Here is a 24,560-nt window from a genome sequence, read left to right as displayed (position 1 = left end):
GTACAGAATTTTTGGCTGATTTCAACAACAACTCACCTCTCGCCAGATTTCAAAACGAGACTTCTCCTTTAGCGAGACTTGGTGAGACACGATAACAAACAGACCACATGCTGTTTTATGCTTTGCTCTCACTTAGTAAACCTGTTTCTCAATGTCAGACAGAACAGCTCCAAAGCCAGTCCAGACTGACAGAAGGTATGACAAACTGCCCAAGGAAATAATGAAATCACTTTACCTGACATTTAGATCCATGCAATGCCAGTGTAATCTACTGAATCACAAATGATTTATTAAATACTTTATTTTTATATAAAATTCAATTCCATTCAGTTCCAACAAAATAGCATTCACAGACATCAAATTGCCAATCAATTCCATACCATTCAATATGTATAGCATCATTTTGACTAACCCTCAGTCAATGCAATGAGTAATTCAAACAGTCTATGTCCACTTGTGAAGGCTGTTAAAGAAAACCGGCTCAGATCCACTTCCTGTTTTTTATTTACTTGTGAGACTTTTAGGTTATTTATCATCAGCATGTGCTGTACAGTGCAATATACCATTTGCACTGTAATGGTATGTCCCAAAGTCTTTGATTTTCCTGTCTGACAGACTGACTGGGGGCCCAGGGCAGAGGGAAAGGAAGTGTGATAAACTGTTCATGTAAGACATAGGGAGGCCCTGTCTAACCACTGTAACTGGGGTTAGTAACCACAGACAAAGATGGAAGCAGGCAGATAGGGGGGCCTAAAAACTGATCCCTGCAGGAGTTTTTTAGGGCTATCCCGGCTCTAATATTTGGTACTTCGCACTGGTATTTTGTTGAAAAACCATTTTCTTACTGTATATGACAAATATCATATGGCTGGTTTGAAAGTTTAAAGGTCTGAAGGTTCAATTATGTCAGGTCATCTCACATTATCTGGGCTATTCCAATATATTCAAAAGAGGTAACCAAATACAGTAACCAAATACAGTATGTAAATCTGCCAACAGTATTTTCAGACAAGGATGTCAAAATTGGACAATTCTGAAAAACCCTGGGTTACCTTCAATGCCAACATAATTTTATATTCAGTACCAAGGTTTTAAAAATCCTCGTTTTCTATAATATCTGCAAATGGCATCCACAATATGCTTAAAGTGAGGGAAATACTGTGGCTATGGCAATTGTATTTTGGTATAGTTAACATTAGATAACTTAATGTTTGGTTAAGATCAGGGAAAGGTCATGAACAAATGTACAGAAAAAAAATCTTTAAAAATAGAACCTCCCCCAGGTGTGTTTTGGCCAACCTAATCACTCTCCAATCACAATGCTTTCTGTATGTGTTTTAACCTGATAGATTATCCAGATAGAGGTGGGACAAAGTCGTTGTTTTGCCAGTCACAAGTAAGTCTCAAATCTTAGCTAAGAAGTTCCTAATCAAATGTTTCCAACAAGTGTCAAGTCATGTTCAAGTCCTAGAACTTGTAGTTTGAGTCCTAAACAATTATTTCATTATGCGACCATCATCAAATTGAATGCCATTTAGAATTTTTAACTTAACAGTTACAGGTTTATAGTAAATTTACTGAAATAATAAATGCTTTTCGAAAGTGTATTTATAACTTTAAAGACATTTTAAAACATTTAAAAGCAACATTTTCTGGTGTGCCTTGATATCACTCCAGAGACTAGGGTTTGATATTGTTTAATCATCTAGTTTTTAATCTCTTATTGAATCTATTTGTCTTCATATTTGAACATTTTTAACAAAAGTTAAAAATAACTCAAATAACTGAGATCTTGGCAGAGAGTGTAGAAGCACTTCATTTTTGAGTGGCAGCGTACTTAATGATCAAAACTCATATAAAACCTGATGAAGAGATGAGTAACAGATGAAATGATGATGGGCAACGATGGCTTGCTCTAAATACTGGAGGCTCTGATTCAAAATTATTCAGCTGTTCAATAAATGAAGTTTTAACTGAGAGATTCAACAAGTGAAATTGATGTGAAGCAACTAGAACTTTTTTCAATAGAGTTAGTCTATGCTCTCTTGGTCTTATTAAACTACAAAAACATACCATAAAAAGCTAATGTCCAAGTCAAGAGTCACTGGTTTTTAAATCAAAGTCTAGTTGCAGTCTTCTGATTCTGTCAAGTCAAGTCTGAAGTCACCAGATTCATGACTCGAGTCCACACACATCTGCCAAATACAGATACTTTAATGCCAGGTGTAAATTGGGTCATTAAACCACCATTCTATCGATAATACGGTGCTTTTTCAAGAGCCAAAGTCAGACTGTCTGGGTAGAAGAAAGACAGTATACATCTGCAGCCATCATTACTCCAGCACCATGCAGCCAGCCACTCATCTCTAAGCTACTTAGAAGGCTTTAAAGCACACATGTGGAAGAGAAAGACATTTTCTTCTTCTCTTGATGTTGAAGAGAAAGAGATACTCTGTACACTGCACCTTTCCTACACTGCTGGTAGATTCTCATATGACAAGTGTAATCCCACATTTCCATGAGTCTGTTGAGTAACCATTAAATTTTTTTATACAAGATTATATTACCTAGATTTTTCACAGAACAATACAATATTCATTAATAATCTATGCTGCGATGATAAAAATGAATCGTTGTACATATATTGTCACATGAGAGCCCTACAGTCTGGACATATTTCTCCACAGAGCTTTACATATTGTATGAGTACATGTCCTTTATGCTGTCTTTCTTCCCCTGCGACCAAATTGTGATCGTTACTTCTTAACAGATACCGTGCACATACAGTACAGTACATGAATATGTTATTGTACCAGACACTAGGGTTATCAAAGCTGTGTCACAATGTGAATCCTTAGATGTGAAACATTGTTCTGACCGCATTTTTCAAATCTACATACATGAAAAGCATTAGCAAAAATCAAGATCCCTTGAAGAAAAGCATGTACAGCAGTCTGGAACAAAATGTAGACTGCAAAGAGCAACATCTTCTCATGTAACAGTGAACATGAACAAAAAAGGCTTTTTTCTACCATACAGACACATAGTAAAACACATGGTGGTGTTCTTGTATCATGCAAATACCATTGCCATTATAGAGCTATACATACAAACTCATATTTTTGATAATATATTTACAAAATTTCCAACAAGAGTTATCATGATTTGCACACACAAAGCAGCATTTTCAAACTTCTTCACAGTCCGTATTTTTGCACTTCAAGTCTGTTCTCTTCCATTTTACACAAGTAACTACTGTATAGTGGTTGTGTGTTGGGGTCTGATTGCTACCAAAACGTGGGTGATGTGGGAGCTGCAGCTGCTGCTCCGCTATCGTGCTGCTTTCACTACACAGCCTGTGTAGACACTGTGTTGGGCTCCAGATCCACCAGATGTTGTTAATATATTGAAAGTTAAATATTTCAGTTTCAACTGAGGAAGTTATATGACAATGGAGATGACAAACAATAAGATGTTACCTTACATGTCACAAATATACATGCATCAAGCATGTTCTTCTCTTCATCTTGATCTTTCTACTCCATCCTCCGCATGTTTGATCTGCATTATACACACACAGAGAGAAAAATATATCTTTGAATGCAAGTAAATATAAACACAATCAACAAATCAGAAAAAAAGGTCATTATAGACAGAAAAGGGATTGCTAAAATGGTTGTGAATTCTAATAAGAACTATTGTTCATCAAAGCTTTATTTATTATTCTTCCATATGTTTTTCAATTGCGAACCACTTTCAGCTACAGAAACCATTCAAATATTAAATTTTCAGTTCTTTAAGGACATTTCTGCTATGACTTTTCTCCTTCCTAGCGTATTCCAGTGATTTTATATAATTTTTAAAATATTAAAACAGTGCCACCACATTGTCAGTTATTACATGTATTACTTTTTGGCTAATAACTCATGAACTGTGAGATGTATCGAAACAATATTTGCACAGTGTTGTCCTTAGATTATGCTGATTCAATTGATATAGGCCACACCCATTTGCACCTGGAAAAATTTTCCGCCTTTTTGGATTTCTTGCTAAATGCATTATTTTGGTTCTGTTGGCACATAATTCATCTAATCTTCATCAGACTTTGTACATACCATATTTAGATGACCCAAAATGAAACATATGAGTTTGTCTTTGGGTATCACTTATCATTTGTCTGTAATTGGTTACCAAAATTTTGAAGGCGTGGCCTGATACACTTAATGGGATATAACTCTTCACTGCTAAGTTGGATTGCAACCAAATTTGGAAATGTTGAACATACATCCACACTGTACAAGGGTGTAACATTTGATGCAATTATACCCACAGGGGGCGCTACTGTAAAATTACAACATGATATTTCTACACTGGTACACAAATTATCCATGAGAATGTGCCTGACATATTGAAGAATGACACCAATAGTCCCACCTTGTGGCCATTAGTTGAACACCACCATATTACCTATTAACTGCCGCATTTCTTAATATTCATGGTAACCAAATTCAGCAAAGTTGTACAGATGGGGATGTTCAACTAGTCTGTAGCATTTGATACAAATTCACCTGTAGGTGGCGCTACAAGATTTTAGAAAATTGCTGCAGATTTCTGTATTTTCAGCAATGTTTTGCGTTTTATCTCAGCTATCATCATTCACATGCATTTTCCACAGGAAATGCATTTTCTTGTTGAAATATTGTTAAAATTACCACAAATGTATTTATATATTCACTGTATATTTGCTCTTGCTCATCAAGCACCCAGCTGAGTCAAACAGATTTCAGTGTGTCGGCACACTCAGATGTGTTCTGGTAACAGAAGGAACAAATATAAGCCACCTATGGCTCATGATGCCCTTATATGGCCGCAATATTTGTCTAGGTTTTGGGAGTACAGACTTGGGCCAATTAGAGCTGAGGATCATCTTGAGTTAACCAGACTGGGGCTACCTTTGGGCCAGTGTTCAGGATGAGTCTGACATAAGTCTGGTCACCAGGTGTACCAGATTTAGACTGCTTTTGGGCAAAACCATATGTGGCTAACTGAGCCTGTGCCACTGAAGTGGCATTTAACCGATAATCATTTAAAATCTCTTGCACACTTATCAGACTATAGGCAGAGGGGATGTACACAGTGGTTGACACAGGAAGGGGTACTTGCACAAGAAAAGTTTATTGCTGAATTTTATTGCAAAATGACTCACTGACATGCACTTATCTTTAACTTGCAGCCAGCATGAAAATGTGTTGAAACGACTAATCATTTACGGTAACTTTTGCTCCAAGCGCTAATATAATGTAACTCAAGACTCTGCACGCCTCTAGAGGTTTTGCTGCACTTTTCACCCTACGTGACCTAAGTGGTGTGAACTGACCAAACAATCAAACCTTAACTGTCAAACTGCCACCCATAGCCCCCTGCACTGCTGCTAGTGGGACTGAAAGCCTTGAAATTTACCTTATGTTGCCTTCACTATACAAATAAAGATTGCTGCAACTTTACTTGTGCCACTTTGCATTACACTGAAACTCAACATGGGATCTTTACTCAGGGTGTTGGAGAGTGTAGCTGTATCCTGAAACAAGTCTGAGTGTCTATGTGAAATGAAAAAGCCTTCATAAATCACTACTCTTTAATACTATATCATTAAACAGAAACTGACATGTAAATCACTAGTAGTCTATATTATCCCCAGCGGGTATATGTGTCTTGCCCTGTCAGGCTGTCTGTCTCCCAACATGTCAGACTTCACATCTGGATCACTGTTATTATGACAATCATAACATTTAACAAGACATGGTATTTTAGGCACTAATATGCAATATCCGAAATGGAAAGTCAGTGTCTTGTCAGAGAAGCTTACTGTCTAGATGCGCAATATGCCTTTAGATGTGAAAATATACTGTATAAGTAACATTTGACAACAGTGGGTTACACATTTGTGTCCCAATTACAAATTCCAAGTTGCATCTTTAACACATCTATTTCTTAATGTCAGTGTAAGCAAAGTGGTTCTATATCAAGAATTTAATTTATAATGATCTGCAAACTCTATTAAGTGTGTTGAGGAAAATAAAGCTACAATATATAACAACTATACATCTGCAGCCTCATATGAATAGGACCCATGCTGGGCTTGTAAAACAGGATATAAAGTAGAAGTCACCAAACTTAAATAGAGACAGATATTATGGATTATGCTTAGAACAGCAATTAGACAAAATTACCCACCAGACTGTTTCTCTCATATGTCAGACAGTCAGACAGGCCAACTATATCAGCGTGTGTCATCTAACAGTGAACATTCCAGTCGTGACTCACCATGACAAATCTGAACACACACACACACACACACACACACACACACACACACACACACACAGAAAGAACAATTGCCTAATGTGCTAAAATGTATAATAGTTCATTGTTCACAGTTAATTATAATAGCCCTATCTAATCAAATCATCTTAAACATACAATCTGAGACTTGAGAAATTATAATGTGACACAACAATACAGTGGAGGAAACTTTATTGTCCACTATATGCGTGCATGGTCATCTTACAACAGTCCTTGTCATCATTTCTACGGTCACGCAAGACCAGTAATAGCGTTTGGTTTATATTAAAAACACATTGAACACATGATTTCCCACTCAGGAGACTAAAGAAACAAAAATAAAGGCAGTCACCCAATAAGCTCATATAATGATGATATTGAAGGAGGAGAGGAGAGGAGGGGAGAGGAGAGGAGAGGAGAGGAGAGGAGAGGAGAGGAGAGGAGAGGAGAGGAGAGGAGAGGAGAGGAAAGGAGAGGAAAGGAGAGGATAGGAGAGGAGAGGAGAGGAGGTGGGAAGACAAAGAGCAAGCCATTGTGACAGGAGAGATTAGAGAAAACCCTAAAGACTTGAATTACATCCCCATCCTGCCTCTTTCCCTGCACTGTCTTCCTATACCTTCTGCTCTTTCTTTTTTAACTTATTTTGTTGCCTCTCTCTCTCTCTCTCTCTCTCTCTCTCTCTCTCTCTCTCTCTCTCTCTCTCTCTCTCTCTCTATACCCCCTCCCACCCTTTCCATTCTTTCTGTCAGTCTCTGTCTCTCTCTCTATGAGCAGACAGGCACAGACAGGGAGACTGTTGTTGTGCTTGCAGTCTGACACTATCAGCTCATAAATCCCTGTCAACAGCTTGTATGTCTCCTCTCCTTTCCTCCCTCTCTCCCTCCCTCCCTCCACTGGTGAAGGAGTGGAGGAACCCAATGACCTGCCAGTGAGGGTTTGACTGGCACAACCACATTGACACACATACACACACATGCACTGTACATGCACTGTACATAGACACAGATAGTAGATAGATAGATAGATAGATAGATAGATAGATAGATAGATAGATAGATAGATAGATAGATAGATAGATAGATAAGCTGTGTCTCTATGACTCCCCCTCCCTCTGTCTCCCTTCCTCTCTCCCTCTCACTTTTCCTCCCTCCCTGTCTTTCTTTCCCTCAGGCAATGTTTGCCAGCAGACAGTCGTCACTGACAAGCGCTTCCTGTGGTTGGGGGTAAACACCTGGGTAATGAGGCCACACTACACAACAACCAAAAAAACACCCCAGCAAGGTTCACAGCCCTCACTCACTACTCACTATGTGCCAGGATATATACTGTAGACACACAATCAGGTCATGCAGGCATATAGGGGCACACACACAGTCATGCACTGACACACATGCACACAAATCCTGCAGAAACACAAGCACAGACACGTATGCACATAAACACACACAGCCGTACGTGCATATGCTTGGCTCAGACTGCTAAACAAGCAGTGAGCCAGCCCAGCCATGTCAGCCAAAACTCAATATCCAGACTGACTGCAGTGTTAAAGGCACGCTGTAGTGAGTTGAGGTGAGGGGGAACGAACCGAAGTCAAGCTTCTTCTGTTCCCTCACCGTCACTAATAGTTCATCCTCCAAACTTAGAAACAAATCCCACTCCAAGTGTTGTCAGTGAGAAACTCAGTTTGAACAATTTTGCTGACTGACTGCAGTGCAAAGTTGTGCTGTGGTGAAGTGTGAGAGCTACTGCAACTGAAGCCTAGAGCTGTCAGTCTGACTGCAGTGTTACTAACACTGTTTGTCACCAGAGGAGTTTTCTTCTGTTGAATTGAGGGGCCATCCAATGACCAACCTCTTAGCCTTGAGCACATGTCTGCTATGACATGATAATTAATGTATGGGTGGCAACAAACTGTAAGAGACCTAATCTTAGGTAAAACTGTGGTTTTAATCGCCTTGTCAAACATGGCTTTCATATCATAACTGACTGTGGTAAGAAGATAAGTTGATAAGAGAAGTTGCACTATATGCACATAGGTAATTGCTCAGAGCTGCTTGCTTCTGTTTGCATTGCCAGTGTCAGTTAATTCTTCAGACTTAGGTTTTAACTCTAAACTCAGTGTCACCTGAATTTTGTAATGTGATGGAAGAGATATGCTTCTATTTTAATCAATACAGCTGTCTAACACAGGCAAGTTCATTTTCTTCCGTTTTAGGCACGTAACAACAGTGATTGCATGTTGGGCTCCGAGCACTGCCAATACGCACGTGACCTACACAGTAGTACTGTAACTGAATGCATCATATGAATGAAGCTGCTGCTGCTGCTCTGCTAACATGCTGCTTTCGCTACGAATCCTATGGTGACATTGTGTTAGTCTAGGCCTTTGACAACTTAAGAGAATTATTTCTCAGCAAAAAAGATGGGCAATTTACCCAACAACTGCAACAAACAATACATTTTCATGCCACTCTTATTCTTTGAAATTTACTGTTATCTAAATAAATTTTGTCACAACAGTATTACATCTTTCTGCTTCACTGCTTCAACACATTGAGTACATATCAAAGCCTCAAGAGTGTTTCATGTCAAAAGCACTAGGGTGCCAGTGATTCACTCAAGAATCATCTTATTGTGTTATCTCTGGACAATACAAGCCTCCATCTCATGTGTCATAGGAACAACAGGGAAGCCTGTGGTGAATCATCAGCCCTATCAGACTAGCAAAGCCTTTTAGTTTTGCAGAGGTTTAAATGTCCAAAGGACATCATGCAAAGGCTGTTGTGTTAACTGTTATTAACTTTGGCATATATTCTTGGTATACTGTAGGTGCTTCTGCATACACACATATGGTAGTGTGTGCATGGAGTGTGGTCCTGTGTGTGTCTGCATGTGTGTATGTCTGCGTGTGTGTGGCCCACACATGTCTTTGTGTGCAAAGGAAATGGCTGACAGTGAAAAATGTGACCAATTCTAATTTTAATTGCCAATGAAAAAAAGGCCTCAATATTTATGGGTTCTGTCCAGACGAACAGGGGGAGAAGGGTTTAAGCATGAAAGCATATTCCTTATCACAATTAAAAAGTGCTTTAACATGACTGCAACCCTTTGAAGTTAGATTAGCAATAATATTGGAGAGATTGGCCCTGACTTCGAACAATTGAAACTGAATGGAGAAAAAGAAATTATTTAACAGAGCCAAAGGTAATGCTTCCCTTTCGTTGTCTCTCTTTTTTTTTCCTTGAATAAGCCTCATGTTATTTTTTGATAGATTTCCTTGTGTGGAACCACTAATTTTTTTCTTTCTTTTCAACACGAAATTACTTTTACGTGACCATGAAAAAATATGCTTAGAGTCCAACCTAGGGACTTGATTGAAAGGACCAAAAAAGAAAGGAAAAAAACTAATTTGACAGCACAGTCTGAGATCCACTCCAGCATTTGAGAGCTGGAGTGACAGAGAGAAAATCTTCCCAGTTGTGCATAAGGCACAGCTGTTGAAGAACTGTAATCACAATGTGCTTTGAGTCAACATAAGTATCTTGATAGTGAGGATCTGGAGCCATATAGGATCTGTGTGTACCAGTGATCTAACAACAAATAACTGTGGACTTAAAATACCTATGATTATAAGAAAAAAAATGCCATTCAGCCAGTCCTTACATAAGGATATACAAACCCATGGGAAGACTCACGGCTAGAACTAAGAGCTGTGTAATTAGAGAGAAAGAGAGGAGACAGAGAGAGAGAGAGAGCTTAACCCCGGGCACAGAAACAAGAAGACAGAGAGGGAGGGAGAGGTGACAAGGTTAAGAAAAATCCTCCCATGTTAACCTGAAAGAGAAGAGAGAGACGAACGAAGGAGGGCAAAACAGCAAACTCTGAGCAGCTGCTGAGGATTTACATGCTGTAAATTATTCATGTAATCAGCTGTAAGCGCACAGAGACAGAGAGAGATGGAGACACAGACAATAAGAGGAAAAAAAAAATCGGAGTTGCAGAAAGAAAGAATGATAGGTGGAAACTGGGAGAAGACAGACAGGTATTGTATACACTAATAGACAACAAAGAGAGAATGTAACACTTACCCTGGCGGTCCTGTCTAGACTGTCTGTCTAGGTGATCTTTCTGACTCTCACTTTGCCACACCTGAAAGAAACAGTGACTGTGTTTACATGCGTGTGTTAGTCTCTGGTTACATGAAGAGCTTCTGATTTCTGCTTCCAAGTTATGATTGATGACTAAACATGAAACACAGGGTGATGAGTAGATTGATTTTTTTTTTATCTTCTCTGAACTGTTTGTCTGGTATAGCTTAAGACATGATGCCAAGGTTGTGTTTGTCTTATTAAGGGTTTGTCTACATGTCTACTTGAAAAGCCCACCACTATAATCTAAGTGTACTTAGCCTCTTTAAAGTCTACGATAAAAATAAAGGTCACTGTGCATTTACAACATTTTATATCTTTATTTACTTATTTAATATCCCAGGCACCAATAATGTTCCATTTCAGGTCACATATTGCATGTGTTTCCTACTGTAGGTGCTTATGCACATGTGTATGAGCAGAGAGAGTGAAACAACATTGACCTTAAAAACTGAACTCCACCTGTTCTCGCTTAAATGCTGTGGTGTCACAATGTTGCTAAATTCTGACCGAAATGTTCCACACGTTGACCACGCCACGGTAAGAATATGAGAGAGCTACTTCCTGGTATGTGGGTAACCAGGCAGCAGCTTCCAGTTTTGACTTCTACCATATTGCATAGGACATTGCTCATTGCAAAAACTAAAAAAAAACGTGAGAGCAATGGAATGCAGTGTTTGACTGCTCTAATTATGTATATACTGTAGCTTTATTTGCTGGTTGCAAATATCCCTGCAGGCAATATTCAAAATATTATCATGGGAGCTGAACTGATGCAGACTGCAAAACTTACATACAGTATTTAACAGCAATTACATTTAACTACAGCTCACCCCGTGAGTTTTTTTTTTTTTTTTTTAGTATTAAGGTTGATAAAATACATAGCAAGAAAATGCAAAGCCTTAATTACATTATTCTATAAAACTGTCTGCAGCATTAATCTTACTGTACTTTTATGATTGACTTGATATTGGAAAAAATTAAAGCAAACATCAAATATGCATGAATCTATAATCAGAAAAAGATTTAAAAAATGCCATTCCACAGAGCAAATCATAACACATCCAGAAATGCATTAATTTCCATTATGATCTGGTTATTTAGTGTCAGACTGTCTCTTAAATTATGTCACCACGTCTTGTCTTGCTCTCATTTTTTCATCCACTATAAACTATGGTATACAGAATTCATCAGAAATACCACATAAAAACAACAAACTCATTGCACTCTTTCTGAGCTCAGTTATACACTTTGACGCCCAGGAGCTTTTTGAGAAGATGCTGATCCACAAATTCCCATGGGTTTGGTGGAGTGGACTGGAGCCAGTGGAAATTGCAAACAAACACTGGAGCTGCTGTGTCTGAGGCGGGCCCAAACAACCTCAAAGCCCTCATTCTCACACATCACATCTGTGTGTGCGATTGTGCGTGTGTTTCGGTATACGTGAAGGAAAGTGGGAGAAAGTGAGACAGAGAGTGTGTGTGTGTGTGTGAGTGTGTCTTTATGTGCGTGTCTTTGTGTTTGATTGCAAGGCCTAGAAGGCATTTCAAAGGCATTACAGCATTAGATTTATGAGGGCATTCACAGTAACATTGGCAATAAAACAAAGATCGCAGCTCCTGTCAAAAGTTCATATTAGGTCTGTTGTGGCCAGAGAGTGAGGGAGAGAGTGAGAGAGGATGGAGGGTAAAGAAGAAGGTGAAACTGGGATAGACAAGGGGGGTGAGAGAAAAACTGAGAGACACTGAGAAAAAGAGCTGGAGAGCAGAAGAAACAAACAGAAAACAATTTCAAGATGGGGAGAAAAAGACCTCTCATGACAGGCCAAAGGCGAGAAAGGGCACAGCCAACAATTCAAAGAGCAACTGAGAGAAACAGTCTCCAATTCTCCCCTCCCCTCCCATCTCTCCACCCCATGGTTGTAGTGGCCAAGCCCATACCACATTATGGGTCCCTGGGTTTTTGTAATGGCTGGGTGTGTTCTGATCCCGCACTAAAGTCATTGGCAAGTTAAATCCCATTCATAATTAGTGGTGGGAACCAGAATGAGAAAAGAGAACAAGCAGATCAGTTGAGGAACAATTAAGCATCACTGAAGGAAAACAATATTTTCAAACAATATTTCACATCATGGGTTGGGATGGTGCCACAGAGGGCACTTGTACTCTTGACGTTGTGGATTTCAAATAATGACTGAGAATATGTGTTATACTGCATAACTTGCAACACTCTCCTCTTCTTCTCATCTTGTCACATCATTTATTTCTTGCTAAAACGTTATATCTATCGCAGTAAATGCTATTATCAAACTAAAATTAATAAAGGTCTTTCATTGTTGACATCTTGAATTAACTGTTAGGGTTAGTAATGCAAGACACCAGTTGAATCTTAGCTTTGAATCTGCGATCAAATGTGTCTGAGAAAAAAGTCAAAGTTTGTTAACTGTAAAGTGTGTACAGAAATTTCTGAATTCTATTTCATTGCCTTCTCACAGAACAAAAAGATGCTGCGGTGTGTGTTAGACCACTTCAAACAGACTGTCCCATTCAAAACACATTGTTTAATGACTAAAAGATCTTCATCTGAATTACTGTAACAAAGGGAGATTGAGAGTCTTCAGCTAACAGATGTATGTGGTGAGCAATTCTTTGAAGGCATCAGTCTTGAAATAAAATGTGTTGGAAACATGATATATCATAGAATAATTATACGGTAGGATATGGTGCATGATGTCAAATGGCATTCCTGTTCCTAAAGTAAATCACGTGTTCTTACAGTCATAACACGCAGAGTCAGAACCATTTATAAATTCAACTGTACAAGTGGCTGATGTTAAGAATCTAATGTAAAGGTGTCAGTGTTAATATATACATAATTTTCAGTTGTATGGATACAATCTGGCATGTCTATGACCGAGACAATGCTTGTCAGTGTCAATGCCTGAATTTGACAGAAAATAACTCAGGAGGATTAAATGTGAAGCTTCATTATTCTTCATATGTGATCTATAATGGTATTGCCAAAGAAGTTATTTTTGTCATTAAATACACTGGTATGAATAAGATAAAAACAGGAACACATTCACACACAGGTATTGTTTTAAATGTCTTCCATGAAAAGTCAGATGAGATAGATAATATAGATTTTACAATATCTTTACAATTTGGCCTCCTAGACCTCGTAGCAGGTGACTTTTTGTTGACTAAACTTTAGTTGCAGGGAAAAATGTTTCATCCCTGTATCAGTGTTGTATCTGTAGTTTTTCACTTTCTCTGAGTGCTGAGAAACTTTTCATACTTCAAGAAACAAACCAGACTCACATACCTATTTGCCAATTAGTTGTTCCTGAGGCCTTTAGCAGCCACTCACTGAAAATCCTCTTCATAACTTGGATTTTTAAACATTGTGGACAACATGAACTATAACAAAAGAAGTTTCAAAGCTTCTTCACGCACACTCTGCTGCATACAATATGTAATCTATGGAAAATATTGGATTTTAAAGTAATGAAAATGAATCACAGATCTCATGACTTCTTCTGCAAATGTAATGTTTTTGTTAAATAGCACTGGATGGATTTTTTGTAACAAAATGCTAAAATACTGTCAGACTATACAGCTCTGCTTTACACACTCTATAGCATGTGTTTCTCAGAACACATGTCTAAGGGTTAGTTGTTAAGAACAGGAAGGGCATACTGTAAATCTCACATGACATACATAATAACAGTTGAGTATGTGGAACTATTAGTTCAAAGACAGGCTCTAAGATGTGCTGATCCAGCAATCTATCAACAGTCTCCAGTATACAAACTGTAACAGTGATCTTTTTTGTGTTAATTGACATAAGCTGCAAGCATGCACTTAGGTTTTAAATAAATCAGTTTTTGATTATGGTTTGCTGTTGTTCTTAAAGTGAGATTCTTGAAAGATTTCGGTAGAGCTCATGTTCTGTTCTCAGTCTAATCCTTTCTTCTCCAATAGTGATTTTTTTTTAGTCAACAACAAAGTTCTTCTCAGTGGTATGTTAGAAGTCAAATGTGCTGACTCGCAGCATGGCCATGATGTCAACATACTGGAATGCACCTCTGTCTCTGGAGGGGTGGAAAGGCGAGTTTATATTTGACTGACAGGTGGTGAGTCAAGCCACTGAGTGTGGAATGTGTGCTGAAAGCAAGAAAGAAAGCAGAGGGAGAGAGGGACGTTATAACTGATTGACTGTACCTACTGAGCAATTAGAGTGAATTAATTGGGTGGTTGTCACTTCATTGGACTGTTATTACTCAGGAAAGCATTTAAATGTGAGCTAATTGACGTAATTGTTCTGAAGATGACAGAACTCCTGTGGTATTACAGAACACACTGCGCTTTTCCTCTGTGGGTTAACAATGAACTAAATAGTAATTGACAAAATGCTGCAATTCAGAGAGGGGAGGCAGCAGCGTGAGAAAGAGAAGAAAGACAGCAGGAAGGGGAAAAGGCAGAAAGAAGAGAGAATTAAAGAAAGAAAATGAAACAATATTGTGTGTGTGTGTTGGTGTGTGCGTGTTTGTGTGTGTGTATGGTCCAGGTATTCCTCATGTTGTGGGGAATGTTAGGGTGAAGACTTGGTTTAAAGTTATGGAAAGTTTAGGGTTATGTTAAGCTTAAGGTTAAGGTTAAGGTTAAGGATAGGGTTAAGGTTAGGGTTAGGGTTAGAGTTAGGGTTAGGGTTAGGGGTTAGGGGTTAGGGGTTAGAGTTAGGGTTAAGGTTAAGGCTAGAGTTAAGGTTAAGGCTAGAGTTAAGGTTAAGGTTAAGGATAGGGTTAAGGTTAGGGTAAGGTTAGGGTTAGGGTTAGGGTTAGGGTTAGAGTTAAGGTTAAGGTTAAGGTTAAGGTTAAAGTTAAGGTTAGGGTTAGGTATGCTGTGGTTATGGTTAAGGTCAGGATAAGTCTCCAGAAAATGAATGTAAGTCAATGTAATGTCCTCTGAAGTGACGGAAACACAAGTAGAGGAAGACAGTGAGTAAGGGAAAGAGGCAAGATGGTTATGTAATTTAAATCTTTAGGGTCTTCTCTAATTTCTCCTGCCACAATGATTTATTTTTTGTCTTCCCACCTCCTCTCCTCCCCTACTCCAACATCATTATTGTATGAGCTGATGCTTTTTGTTCGGTGACTGCCTTGATTTTTGTTTGTTTAGACTCATGAGTGAGAAACCATGTGTTCAATGTGTTTTCAATATAAACCCAAGGGTATTATTGGTCTTGCGTGACTGTAGCAATGGTGACAAGAACTGTAGTGAGATGACCATGCACGCATATAGTGGACAATAAAAATTTCCGCCATTTTATTGTTTGGTCACATTATAATTTCTCAAGTCTTAGATTGTATGTTTAAGATGATTTAATCAGATAGGACTATTACCATTAACATTTTAGCATCCCATATGAGGACAAAAAGCAAGTCCCCTTGATGTAAATCATTAATTTTAGGGTGAAGACTTGGTTTAAAGTTAAAGTAAGTTTAACCCTAAACTTACATTAAGGTTAAGGTAAGTCTCCAGAAAATGAATGTAAGTCAATGTAACGTCCCCCGAAGTGATGGAAATATGATGTGTGTGTGTATGTATGTCTGTGTGTGTGCGCGCGTGTCTCTGTGTGTGTGTGTGTGCGTGTCTGTGTGTGTGTGTGTGTGTGTGTGTGTGCATGTTTAAACAGCATGGAGTTGAGGTCATGGAAACTTAACAGCCTGTGTGTTTTGGCCTGTGGATTAGCCAGGACATGCCTCCACTCTGGCTGGAATGCTTCTTTATCTCACACCACACACACACACACACACACATGCACAAGGTCAAGCTTAGAAATTAGAGCAATGTTTGAGATGACCTTGTCAGGCTACTTCTATAAACCAGTTAAAAACTTCATAGGATTTATAAATGACCCATCCAAAGCACTAACACATATCGCATCATATATTCTTGTAGCTCAAGCTCATTGTGTATTTATGATCTTACTAACTCATACACTTTAAATGTTGATACTGCTTTTAATATTTAAATGTGTGGTGAATATTTGATTATTTGTGTATAATTAATGCAACACTTACTGCGTTATTCTTAGAAAAAAAAAAAAACTTGAGCATATATTTTTAAACCTCCCTATCTGTATATTTTTTACTTGCCTGATAGAACATTAACGCTGTGCAACATGCATATCACGTTAGGATATCAGGAGGAGTCAGCCTCCAAAATAAGCTGTCAAAGAGTCTAGATGCCATCAGCAACATTCAAGATTTAGCCTGACTTTGCAATACTATTCATTAAAAAGACATCAAATTATGTGATAAAAGTGATAGCAAACTATTTGTTTTCCAGAGATATGATGTAAACCAATTAAGGATACTGTCTTTTCTCACAAACTCTCAAAGATGATCAGTCTGATAAACAAGCAGAAGAGCAACAGAGCAACATCCACTGCTGAAATAAAATCTATAGAAACTTCAAGTGAAGTGTCTTCTGTACTGTGTTTACAACCAAAATCAGACTGAAATGTTTCCTCCCTTCCAAATCCTGATGGTTGAAGAAGAAGTTATTTTTAAATATCTTATCTGAAATATGCAACAAATATGCTCAAATCAATATGTGCAGAGGTTTTTTTTCAGTCTTCAACAATTCTGAATTCTACCAAAAGATCCCCTTTATATACAGTATATAATACTTGAAGATTAGCACTCTTTTGTTTCTGTATTTGTCTTTGTGTCTGTCTTTGTATTCATGGTATCCTTTAGCTGTAGGTATGCACATTCAGTAATAGGGAACTTGCATATTTGCAAGACATGGAGTTGAGAATAGGTATATGCACAAAGGAAATAAAAATTCTTGAGCCAAGATGAAAATGACTTTAAAATGAGTGTGACGTGTCTATAATTACAATATTTTAAAGGTCTCATGTTAATACAGGATTACCAAATTAAATTACGTGCATAAATGTCCCTATATCATGTTTTATCTTCCCCATCTGAAAGTAATTGGTATTAATGTAGGTAGTAGAAGTAGCATAATTACTTGTTTTGATATGTTTCTTTTATGAAAAACTATACAGCTTGCATGTTTTAAAGGTATTGAAACAGTGAAAAGGTGTTCAAGGGACCGTAAATTACTGAACATGTCCCCTGTTGAGTACTGTAAATTCTCCCAAAAGATAAAATCCATCCACCACCTGGAAAGTATTAAACTATCTTACAGTTGGGTATATCGTTCCCTCGGTGTACAGGAAATGCCTTATTTCTCCTGAGCGGAGCCTGCCTTGACCAAGGAAGTGGCTAACCACATGAAGCTAGTGTGATCCAGTCTGTTTACACACAGTAATTTGCACAGGTGAGAGAGGATGGGCTGCTGGGATGAATACAGCACAGCCTTGTTTAGTCCCCACCACTAGGGAGAGGAAGTCGTTTGGAAAAGTTGTGAATTGATTTCATTCATGAATTCCAGACTAAGATTTGTTCAGGTTTTAAGTTCTCTCAAGATGGGAGCATTACTGTATAACATCAGCAAAAGAGTGAAGTATGCATTCAATTTAATCTAACTGATCTTGAGCTATTCATTATAACCACATGATAGTACGCACACACAGCATATAACATGCTCTTGGAACCTAAGTAGCTAAAAGTAACTATTTAATAACAAAATTGCCTCATGCAAGAATTATGAATAACAGGTAAATGCCATCACTGCATTTTTTTTCAGTGAGTGAAATGCTAGAGGTTAGGGTGGCTCAGTGGAAACCACTGTCCCTTCAAAGAAACACGTTGTGGCTTTGATCCTGACCAGGGCTGACATGCAGCTTTTTTGTGGACTTTGCATTTACCATATGTTTGTGTAGCTTTTAACCAGGTGTTCCCAGGTTCCTCCAGTTCAAAGACATATCAGGTGAATTGGACTGGAAATAAACATTCCCATAACATGCAATAGTCATATTTTAGTGGAAATCTGTCCTTGAAAAGATTATTTTTCTGTTGGGTAATGGTTCTAAATTAAGCTATTTTAATCTTACATTTGCTGTGGTCTGGCATGTTTTTTTCTTTTCTTTTCTCTCTTTTTTAAAAGTTTCGGTCTGACCCCGTCACATGGGCCTTGCAGCGGCACAAAAAGACAGGCAGACAAATACAAGCACACACAGACACAAACACACATGCCTGTAAACACTGACATCCCTCCTGCTGCTCCAAATCACTCCCACATTTATTTAAAAGGAGCAAGACTTGACAAAAAGTTTACAAAGAACTCCGTAGTGAAGCTGGTTTATATACATTAATCTAACCAGAAAGATCGTATCACATGTATCACTGCATCTCAAAGGAGACTTTTTCAGGTATTGAGACAAATGATGTTCATACTGAGGGTTTAAAATTGTTGGTGAAGGGGTTTCGAATTTAGATTCAAAGGTGTTTGTAAGCTTCCTGCAAAATTTTCCACTCATTATAGCTCAGTTGATTGGTGAAAATGTACCTTTAATGTTTGTGCATCAGTTTGGCATACCTATTTGGCAAAGTGACTGATTGTGCTAAAGTATCGAGTAACATGTACCAATCCCAGATGAATCTGCAGCCCTGTATTAGCCACTATATGTGCAAAATGTGTTGGTGTGAAGATCAGCAAAAGTTAAGGATTGACCTTGAGTCTTTGTTTTCACAATCTTTATTCCTCTGTTTGCATTTTTGAAAAACTTGAAGGTCTTTTTCCTTGTATCTTTTTGGTTTACTGCCCTTATAATTTATTGCATGTCCTTTCCATTGCTTCATTATGTGTTCTTTATCCTGCCTCTGTGGCCTCCATCCTTTCATTCACTCTCTTGAACTCCTCTACCACAGTTTGCTGAGGATGTTACTTTTTTCTCTTTTTCTCCACCTTTCTATCCTTCTTCAAGGTTACTGAAGAAGGTTACTTACTCTGACTTTCTTTCATCTTTTGCATAACTACTTACCATCCATCCTTCCTCTTGTGGTTTTGCCTCTCTTATGAGGTTATTCAGACTTGTTTACAACCTCTCCCTCCCTCTCTTCTCCTCCAATCATTCATTCATCTGTCATCGCCGCTGATCATCCATCACTGATGCAGCTATTTCTCCATCTTTATCATTCATCTTTAGTAAAGGTCATTTATGTCTGCTTGATTCTCTGCCATGCTGTTTACTGACCGTCCTTGTGTTTTTGGACCACTCTCCTTCAACTCTTTAGCCCGTTGTATTTATTATAACTTCTTCCATCCTTTTCCATCCATACATCTTTCACTTCAGAGCAGGGTTTTTGAAGTTTTGCTATCTACAAAAATCATCACTTTCTCCTTCTTTCCATCCCTCCATCAAGCTCCCCACCTTTGCTGAAAGTTAGGTCCTATTTGCTGTTCCCTCATTCATCATCCCTTTCTTCCTCTCCATCTCTCTAACTCTCTCTCTGTCTCTCTCTCTCTCTCTCACTGGCGAAGTTATTTGAAGTTATTTGGGTTTGTTTATCATATTTTTCTTATCCTCCCTCATTCCCTGCCAGTCCACTTCTCTGTCTATTCCCTCCCTCTCTACCCATATCTCTACCCTATGGTACAAAAGTTGCTTTATTTACAGAGCATATGCAGCTCCCTCTTTCTCAGATCACATACGGACAAATGCTTATTTCTCTTCTCAGATGAAAGGCAGCACAGATATCACAAATATCTGACCACAACAAACCAGGCCAGAAAGGCAACACCAACCAACATGATAGGACCGTTAGTGTGTACGTGTGTGTGTGTGTGTGTGTGTGTGTGTGTGTGTGTGTGTGTGTGCAAGTTTGAAGGGAGACTGAGAGTCAAGTATATGCACAGAAAACACACACACACACATTCACCTGTCAGACATCCATCTCACACTTTTATTTATTTTTCCTGCTTTATTTATGCAATCCCCTTTCAAATCCAACTCACACCCATTCTCCTAACTGACCGGCTGCCCTCTGTTTCTTTTCAAAGTGTATAATTTCATAGACCTTGAGCAAAAATGGAAGAATGGGCAATAGAGAGAGAAAAAAAACACAGCTAAGGTAATAACCTGATTTTGCCTCAGTTGGTTTTGATTTAAGAAAGGAAGAGTGTGTCAGAAAAGCAGCAGGCTCTCTCCTGTCTCGATTCCATGCCAGATTTTTGAAGAGAGAGGCGAGAGAGAGAGATGGAGCCACAGAATGAAAGCAGAGGAAAACCGAACACAGACAGATTGAGACAGTGAATCATACCCCATGCCAATAAAATGAAGTGATATGACAAAGGTTATTACAGTTAACTAAAACTAAACTAAAAACTAAAACTAGGTGTGAAAAAACATTTTTCTTTACTGAAATAAAATTAAAAACTAGCAAAAAAAATGAAAACTAACTGAAATGATATTGTGTACTTACAAAAGTAACTAAAATAAAATGAAAATATAAAGAAAGGTATTGATGCATATGTTTATTGAGACTGGGATGTTTACATGACTGTGAGTCAATTGCCTTTACAGTGTTGTGTTTGTATTGTAATACCTATTCTGAACTTTTTAAATCTTGCCCCTGACAAATACCCCCATATTATAGTAAAAAGAAAAAGAAAAAGAAAAACTAAAACTAATACTGACAAAAACTAAACATTTTTTAAACAATAAAAACTGAATTGAAATGAGCAAACCCACTCTGGTAACTAAATGAAACTAAACTGAAATGAAAACAAAAATTAAAAATGAAATAAAAATAAAAACTAATGAAAAAATACAAAACTATAATTAAAGCTGCAAGCAGCGTTGAACAGGCCTTCGCGCCTCTGCGCACGTCGGACCACGGTGCAGTCGAAGGGCTTCTGTCACGGGCATGTAGATGTCTTCAGACCCAGGCTGTTTTCAGACAGTGCAAGAAGTAGATAAACATCACTTCCTTTGTCCACTATTTTGTCCGCTGTTGGGGCTGCTTTGCTGCAATTTCGTGGGGGGCGCAGACCTAAATCAGCCAGTTTGCATCACTCATGGAATATTGTCATGTGGACGTGTTCAGGCCGGGACTCTTATCAAACATGCAAAGTTTGGAGCAGACTGGAGCATTTGCACTAAAGTTATAGCAATTTCCTCTGTCATGGTGAAACATCAAAACTCAACGCCACGCCATGGCCACACGCTTCAACGATAGCTAAATTAAAGCATATTAGGCACATTACCGCCACCCTCCGCTCCGGACCCAAATAACTGCTACTCCACCCACTTGGCAGGTTCATTAAAGTTTTAACGCTGAGCTCCGGAACTCTAGTCTTCCTGAGTTCTTCCATCATATATTGTCTTTTTTTATCATACTTAGTACAATCTATGCTTGCATGTGTAATAGTTTCCTCAGCCAAGTGGGAAAAAATATGTGCATATATCGGCAATCGCCAAAAATGATAGTCAAAAAGTAATCATGTTAAATAACTGTGATGTTAATATTGAGCAAAAATAATTGTGATTATTGTGTCTTTAATAAACAGTTACTTGAACATTTTCAGTGTGCTCCTAAATTTCTATGTGTGCTCCTAATTTTTTACATTTAGGAACACATGTACTCCTCGACAAAAAAGTAAGCATTGAACACTGCTGTCAGATGTGTAGAGACAATAAGTAACTGCAGCTGGACACAGAAAAATACTCATATATTTGAATGGAGAGTGTGAGCGAACTGCAAGGTGCTTGGGCCCTAATAAAGGAAAAAATGCAGTACAGAGCTACAATTTTTAGTTTCAATTTTATTTTTCTGCAGCACTTTATCACTAAACTGTCACTCTCACTCCATTTTTTCCCTTCCCCTCATAGGTCATCCCCACTACTGAAATATACATATAAGACTCATAATTATTGTAAAATAAATGATAATAACACCAAACTTCATACAAAGTTTGTATATAATGTACTGTATGTATATAGACCTTTCTGCTGTACCCCTCAAAAATGAGCTCCATTTAACCGTGACACCCATCCCTCCACTTTCTTCCTTCCTTCTCCCTCTCAGCTGGAGAGCAGGATTTCATAGCAGTCTTCTAGTGGAAATATCTTCATAAATCCCATGGCTATGGCCAAATCTTACATTAAAAATCATATTTTAGTAAGAATTTTCATTGCGAATCCATTAATACAGGTTTGAAAGTGGTCAGACTTATAGTTTAGACGTCAGACGCCCCAGTTTGGCACAAAGTCCATGCCCAGAGATTGCCTCCCCATTGGTTTACATTGTAAGGTGCGATGTGGTACTCCACATTGTGGGGCTTACAAAATCTAAACCGTTCAAGTTATTACAAAGTTTTTAATAACTTTTGTTCAGCACAGTGTGATAAGTCGTGTATTAAAGTTTGAAGCCAATACCATTAACGCCCTAGGAGGAGATAGCGTTTATTCAAGGTCCAAAATTGGCACAAAGTCATACTTTCATGGGTGAATTGTGGACTTCCTGTTGGATTTAGTTCAGGGGTGTCAGTGTATGATTTGTAGGTCTTGATGAGACGAATAATTGAGTTTTGGTTCGATCTCTCTACGACATTCCTACGGGCCGTGGCGGCCATTTTAGTGACATAGGTGGCGCTATAGAGCACATTTTGGCACTTTGGGGATAATTTTTACATTTTATCAAATTTTTCACCAGACCTGATGTGCTTGCCAAATTTGGTGAGTTTTTAAAGCATGTTTAGGGGGTCAAATTTAGGGTTGCAGTGGCGGATTAATAAAGAAAGAAAAAAGAAAGAAAGAAAGAAACAGAACAGATACAAGAGGGTCTTCGCCCCTTTGGGGCTCAGGCCCTAATAACTCTGGAACTGACACAAAGAGACAGATATACCACTGAGTAAATGGGGCCGCTACAGAGGCAGGAAGGGAGAGATGGAGAAGGACGAGTGGGAGGGTATTACCAATGAATGAATTTTTAATAGCATTGAGATCAGCCGTACCAGGAGCTCAAACAGAAATAAATTGCCTCCATAATTTAAACCTCTCTTTTTATAAAAATGTAGCAACAGTACTTTAGTTTTTTTCTCTACCAAGCTGATTCTTAATCAGTCAGCAAACATGACATTTCTGACACCAGAAAGCAAGGGAGAGACCCTGACAACAAGACAGACAGGGACAGAGAGGCTTATGGGTAAATACAGCACTGCACGCCACTCACACCACATACACACAGCCAGTTGATTACCCCAGGTGTCTGTATTCACACATGAGGAGTGTTTGAATTTTAAACTCCCCCCCCAAAACATGTGTCAGCCCTAGCCCATCTGTCTGTCACCCTGCTACGCCCTGACAATACCACGAGCACAATTAATGTAAAGCTGTGAGGATGTGCCAATTTACCCCCAATTTCCTGCTTACAACATCAGACTTTCCTTTCAAATGTGTATTTTTTTAGCATAATATATGAGGCGTGCCATTTTCTTTGCCAAAAGCATCTCCATATCAACAAGGATGTCCCAATTTGCCGATTTTGAAGCACGTCCCAATTTGGTGCTTAAAACATTACAATTTTAGCAGCAATATTCAAATGCACATGGGCTATTTGAGTCCAAAAGGATGTTCCATTATGCTGCTCACATTAGATTTTCTTGCAAATTCTGTTTTGCTTAAACATGTAGATTTAGAAAAAAAATCTAGAGAAAAAGACTGATTTAATAATTTTAGACAGTTTTAGATAGATAAACTTTGATTTTGATGTATTACAATACCCAACCTCATCCCTCTCATTCCAGGGCTTCTGATACCGATGCACAAGGCACCCTTTGGCGTCTGTCTGAGACACACCGGACTTTCAATTAAATCCAATGTAGACCCATCCTTGTCATTATTAGATGCTCAGAGCAGCTAGGCACAAAACACTTGGTTAGGTTTAGGGAAAGATCATGGTGTGGGTTAAAATGATTACTTGAAACGTCATCATGGCAACAGTAAACATCATGACAAAACACTGTACAGAGTCACGGTTGGGAAAATGAAACTCGCAGTCTGTAGCAGGAGGAGAACAGTGGTCTCCTGCAGCAAAGTCCATTTTTTGCCACCTAACTATCTAGCCATTAACTCAACCCACCTACTCCA

At 38.4% G+C, this 24,560-nt stretch overlaps 1 long non-coding RNA gene across 3 annotated transcripts in view; it reads right to left on the bottom strand.

Moving 5' to 3' along the window:
• Positions 1 to 326: 326 nt before the first annotated feature.
• Positions 327 to 24,560, bottom strand: part of LOC121906357 — a 115,775-nt gene continuing 91,541 nt past the window's right edge. For all 3 annotated transcript variants that reach the window (XR_006098607.1, XR_006098606.1, XR_006098605.1), the window contains 2 exons: positions 10,431 to 10,491; positions 327 to 3,561 (listed from right to left, as the gene is read on the bottom strand). This is a non-coding gene — a long non-coding RNA (uncharacterized LOC121906357). The remainder of the gene's footprint in view (positions 3,562 to 10,430; positions 10,492 to 24,560) is intronic.

Source organism: Thunnus maccoyii, chromosome 10, assembly GCF_910596095.1.
Source record: "Thunnus maccoyii chromosome 10, fThuMac1.1, whole genome shotgun sequence".
Taxonomy (NCBI): Eukaryota; Metazoa; Chordata; class Actinopteri; order Scombriformes; family Scombridae; genus Thunnus; species Thunnus maccoyii.
Note: the sequence above shows the minus strand (reverse complement) of the source record. Positions and strands in the feature narration are given on the sequence as shown.